The sequence below is a fragment of the Pleurodeles waltl genome, chromosome 6, assembly GCF_031143425.1.
Source record: "Pleurodeles waltl isolate 20211129_DDA chromosome 6, aPleWal1.hap1.20221129, whole genome shotgun sequence".
Taxonomy (NCBI): domain Eukaryota; kingdom Metazoa; phylum Chordata; class Amphibia; order Caudata; family Salamandridae; genus Pleurodeles; species Pleurodeles waltl.
In genome coordinates, this window is record NC_090445.1 from 1,367,409,421 (window position 1) to 1,367,415,468 (window position 6,048).

Below are 6,048 nucleotides of genomic sequence, written 5' to 3' on the forward strand. Positions count from 1 at the left end.
CCATCCTGGATCCCCCTAGGTGTCTAGTTTTCAAACATGTACAGTTTTGCTAGGTTTACTTAGATGAGGGCTGAACTAGAGCCCAAAATCCACAGCTAGGCACTTTGAAAAAAGCGTGTTTTCTGAGGAAAAATGTGATGTATCCATGTTGTGTCTTGGGGCCTTTTCTTGATGCAGGCACTAGGCCTACCCACACAAGTGGTGCAGCATTTTTATTGGAAGACTTGGGGGAATGGTGGAAGTTTGTGGCTCCCCTCAGATTCCAAAACTTTCCATAACTGAAATGTGAGGAAAAAATTTTTGGGGACAATTTCTGAGGTTTGAAATGGATTCTGGGAGACCGAAACTGGTGAGAGCCCCACAAGTCACCCCATCCTGGATTCCCCTAGGTGTCTAGTTTCCAAAAATGTATAGGTTTGTTAGGTTTCCCTAGGTGCCGGCTGAGCTAGAGCTCAAAATCATTAGCTGGGCACTTTGCAAAAAATGTGTCAGCTTTCAGTGGAAAATTGTGATGTATCCATGCAGTATTTTGGGGTGTTTCGTGTCCCGGGCACTAGGCTTACCCATACAAATGAGGTAGCATTTTTATCCGGAGACCTGGGGGAACACAGAATAGCAGAACAAGTGCTATTAACATTTGTCATTATCTGCATTTGCACCTTCCAAATGTAAGACAGAGTGTAAGAAATAAGTCAACTTGAGAAATGCCCTGTAATTCACATGCTTGTATGAGTACCCCCAAATTCAGAGATGTGCAGATAAACACTCCTTCTAAACCTCATATGTTGTGCCCATTTCAGAAATAGGTAGGTTTTATTACCTATTTTTCACTCTTTACATTGCACCAAATGAATTGCTGTATATCTGGTATACAATGAAAACCCACTGCAAGGTGCAGCTCATTTATTGGCTCTGGGTACCTTGGGTTCTTGGTGAACCTACAAGCCCTATATATCCCCGCAATTAGAAGGGTTCAGCGGACGATATTGCTTTTGAAAATCTGCCACAGCTGGAAAAAGTTATAGATAAAAATGTAGACAGAAATGTATGTTTTTTTTCAACAATTTCAATATTTTGTATTCCAACTGTTACTTTTTATAGGAAAACCTTGAAGCATCTACACAAAGGGCCCCTTGCTGAAGTCAGAATTGTGTCTACTTTTCAGAAATGTATAGCTTTCCAGGATCCACCATTGGTTTCAGTCCAATTTCTGTCACTAACTGGAAGGATTTTGAATGCATTAAAAAATGGGGGAAATGGGGTATGTCCCAGTAAAACACCAAAACTGTGTTGGAAAATGTGGGTTTCTGATTTTAGGTTGCCTGTTCATAAAAGGTGGGAGGATGGATGGTGATTTTAGCACTGCAAAGCATTTGTTGGTGCCATATGCAGGGAAAAACCAGATGCTTTCTTTGCAGCACTTTTTTCCATTTTTTTTCCCAAAAACACAAAGTTTAGCTGTGTTTTGGCTAATTTCTCGGTACCCACTAGCGGAATTCACAAACCCTGGGTACCTTTAGAACCCCCAGGATGTTGGAAAAAAGGACACAAATTTAGCATGGATAGCTTATGTGCACAAAAAGATATGGGGGGCTAACTGCAAACTACCCCAAATAACCACAAAAAAAAAGTCTTAGCACAGGAGTGGGAAAAGGCTTAGCAGCGAAGGGGTTAAACAGAACTACCATCTTGTTCAAGGTCTTCCTCCCCAGAGATCCTTTCTAACTCCTTTCCCCTCATCTGGCCTCTCCCAGCCTCTGTGATATTTGAATCAAAGTTGGTGCTGCCGGAAGGTGGGCATTTGAGGGCACTGTTCCTGAGAAACCAGGGTCTTGGCAACACAAAAACAACAAGCTACCTGAGGCCATTTCCTGGAAGTATCCAGCTGCCCTGTAGCAAGTGAACCTGAACGGGCCCTGCTGCTGGCCTCTTTCTGACACCCTGTTAGTCTCAAAGAGCCTCCCTGAGGTCTAGTGGGGCTACAGAAGTGTATGCATGTGTTGGACTGGGACTTAAAAGACTAAGTCAGAGGTGTAATCTTTGACCACGACCACTCAGGTTGGGGTATCCAAAATATGCTCCATTGAGGTCAGCCTCAAATTGCGCCTTGGTCCCGGCCCACCGTGACAAATGACTATCATTAGCGAGTTGTGCTTTTTGGCACTATTTCTACCTAAAAAATTACATTTCATAGCTCCAGTTACCCTTATTGGATATTTTTAATTTTGTTTATTAAATTGTCCAATTCAGTTTGGGTATTGCATTTTGGCTCTATCACTGTTTTGATAGAGCTTTAATACTATACACATTGCCCTAAGTTAAACCAGTCTGCTTTGTGTTGTAGATACCAAAGTTAAGTTACTGACTTTAAAGTGTTCACCCTGACAAGCCTTGTGATTATTCCATTCCTTGAGATGGGTAGTCACCCACCCAAAATGTTAATCCAATTTCTTTCTTCCACATAAGGAAATATATATATTGGATTTGCCTGTGATACCGAAAAAAGGGGCAGGGTGCTTGAGACAGTAAGGAAGTATCTTGTGATGATGAATCCAGAAGATAAATTCAAGGTTTCTTAAATTAAGTTAAGGCTTTTCTGCCATGCGCAAACACCTCTATTCTAAACACAAATATACAACCCCATCTAATAAAGAAGTGCCTAGTACAGGACTGAGTAAACCAGCTATACCCTTCAGGAAAGCATATTGTCGCTTTGGAAGCCTGTGTGAAAGAAAGCACTGATTCATGCAGGTGCATGCTAGTGGGTGTTACCTAGTGTCACAGAACTCCTCCCTATTGGAAGTCTGTCTTTCACACATACACCACTGTAGGACTACACCTTGCCATAGTAGCGCTCACCACAGATGCCCAGTTCACTGTAACAGGTATTTTGGCCAACAGGAAAAAAAGATCTGCAAATTTCGTATCTGCTTTCCCTTTCTTGAAGTGAGGGGATAATCCCAGTATGCAACTTTCTAAAGTCCTACACTGGTTCTGTCCCACTGTGATTTCCAACAGGCCCACACCATTTGCCAGATCATTTGCTTGAAAGGCAGTTCAACATCATGTTTCTGAAGCCCTCCTGTTTGGTCCTGTATTAAGGACAGGTTGCATCTAGAGTTGAACTTATTATCTCAATCGTCTGTGAAGTGATATTGGCTTAATGAAAATGATTAAATCTGTCCTGATTCAGACTCCAATAAAGGTCAGACCCTCGGGTCGGAGTACTTGGCATTTCAGAAGAATGACAATGAACATAATTATTTTTCACCTCAAGGTGTTGCAGTGTGTTGATTACTGACGGAGTATAGATCAGCCACTGTAGATATGGAAATTCTTAATTCCTTGAAGATAAAAATGGTGCTACCATCTTAGGGAAGATGCTTGAAGCTGAGCAGAGATCATAGTAAAAAATACAGAACTTACAATGGTATTTCTGGGCACAAAGCTTTAGGAACGTCTGATGCAGTTTCCAATAGAGTTGTAGAAATATGCATTCATCAGAGCTACTGTTTAAAAAAAAAAACAGGCACAGTAAAAAAGGAATTATTCCTTTTATCGTTTCCATGTTTAATTGAGTATTCATCATCCATTTATTTACTCTCCTTGGGTCTATTATCGTTTGAAATCCAATAGTTACTTTGGGAACCCGGAAAATGACTGTCTCCTTTACCCATCGCTGATACTAAAAAAATGAATTACAACTTGCTTCTTCACCATGTCAGCTATACCTTGTCTCATTACTTGTCTCCTTCGGCCAAGGAGTAGGCAATAGTTACTTTGTAAAATAATAAGTGGGGGGGTCCAACCTTTTGCCCAGAAGCTGCTGCCGTTCCTCCATCTGGCATAAGAGACAGAAATGCTGTCTTGCAGTCCCCGTGACCTATCTTCAATATTCAGGCATCTGAAGTTTATTTTTTCATTCTTCCAGAAAATGCAGAAGAATATCTCCAACCAGCAACTATGGGCCGCGTCTGCCTGGTAATCGGCACAAGTAGGAACCAAGATTTTTCTCAGAAGGATCCTGTTTCTGTTTATTGGAATATCTGTCAGTAAAGCACTTTTCATGAGATGTCCTGAACTGCTTCAGTGGTTGCACCCTTCTGAATGATTGTCTGAAAGACAACTTGTGCTCGGAGGAACAACTTTTTGAATTCTGAAATTAATTATTGTGAAATACAAGCACCTGAGATGTCTGCTCTTAAAGCAAGATGAGAGCCTGAATATAATTTGTCTAAATCTTAAGCAAACATTTAATCAGCTGAATCTTTCAGCATATTCTCTTCAGTCACTGAAGTTCTTCTGACAAAACTGCCCACTAAAGAATTAACAGGAATAGAATCAGACACTTTGGTATTAATGTGTTCTAGAGGATAAATTTACAACACAAGTCTCAGCGCATGTATACTGTCAGGGTCTTTCCACTTTCACTCTCTGATTATGACATTTAACATATAAGGGTGAATAGGAAGTCCTAGAATAGGTGTTCGCTGAAACTGATGGACATTTTTTCAGACCTTCCAGAAGCCGGAGGCACTGAAAATTCCACATTTGCCTTCACATGGTAAACGTCCTCTGACGTATCCATAGTAATGCATTTCCCTTTTTGTTCCCTAGGAGGCACCGCATCATTCATATCAATGGGTATAAACAAATCAGAATATACGATATCCTCTTCTGGAACATTCGTAGTTAGATTAATATAAATCTTCTAATCTAAAGAGACCACTGTTTTTAGAAGTGGCCTCTTACTTTTTTCGTCCTTGTCAATTCTTATGCCATGCCTCGATCTCTTAAGTGGTGGAGACCTGGAGAAATCCAAAGAAGGAGAGGTATGTTTTATTTTGGTTGTATGCTTGCCTATTATGAAGAATAAAAGAGTAATCTCAGTACAGCAACAGACAAGAACTGATTCAATAGAAGTCACTCGGTACAGGCAGGAATACCGAACCCACCCATGTTATCCACCTTTCCTAATCATAAAGTATCACTTTCATAGAACTCCGAGACGTCCTGCCTTGCCAGTCTCTTGTGCTGAAAATGAAAGTCTGCACGTGAGCTAAACCACTTCCAACTACAATGCATGCCCTAAATGGACACTTTCTCTGGGCACATATGCAGGATGAATCAGGCTAGTCTGGTAAAAGACACTCAAAAATAGTGTCCGTAAGGGATTCATTAAAAAATGGTCAAGCGGCTGCTGCTCCCCCAGTGGATCACTCTCTCCTCCAAAGCCCATCAGAGAAAGAGCCTTCCTGTATCCACACAGAGCTGAGCCCAGCGGGGGATTCTTTCCTCCCTTTGTACCTCTTCGGGCTCTCTCCTAATCAACCTTGAACTCAGTTAAAGCGTGTCTCTGTTTACTTCCTTATTGCTCCCGCTTAACTGTCTAAAATTACCATATACTGTTCCCTCCTTAGACTGCTCCTTCTGTCTTCAACTGTCACCTCACCACCGTGTCTCCGCCTCTTCAGTCTCTTGTCCTGTCTCTATTTCCTGCCCTTGTTGTCCATCACCGATTTCCCCCTCCTGTTTTCATCCCATCTTTTATGCCACCAAGTAGTAACGCAGCCGCAGAGGAGGTAGCGAAATGCCCCCTCACACGCACTCCCTTATCGGCACCCCACATCCCAGTACCTGAAAACGTGATGCAGCGACAGACCACTTAACACAAAACGACCCAAATCACGATCCAGGTCAAAGCGTTCGAAGCTTGTCAGCGCGGTGACGTCACAGAGGGCAGCGTGATCATCTGAAGAAAGGGGCGGGACTTCTTGCTCCGAAGTTGCGCACGTGACATGCGGCTGCTCTCCGCGGTGCTGAAGCGCCGGAAGCTGTAATCTTCGCGCAGGGTGTGCTTGTTATGCGTCGAACGTTAGGACGTCTTGTCTGACACCGCTACCTAAAAGGGATTCTTAATAACGGCTTGCCTTTTGGTGTCAGATTCAGAGCCTTTTCGGTACCGTGTTTACTTCCGCTGGTGTAGCTAGGCTACTTAGCCTGAGTGGAAACAAAACTTGTCCTTGTTCCTGAGGCGCGTGAGGAGGT

At 42.5% G+C, this 6,048-nt stretch overlaps 1 protein-coding gene across 1 annotated transcript in view; it reads right to left on the minus strand.

The window, feature by feature from the left end:
* The window catches only part of OGDHL (oxoglutarate dehydrogenase L), a 664,251-nt gene extending 658,501 nt beyond the window's left edge, over nt 1-5,750 (minus strand). Inside the window, exon 1 of the mRNA XM_069240663.1 lies at nt 5,638-5,750. The gene's annotated coding sequence lies outside the window, so the exon portion shown is untranslated. The remainder of the gene's footprint in view (nt 1-5,637) is intronic.
* Nucleotides 5,751-6,048: the final 298 nt, after the last annotated feature.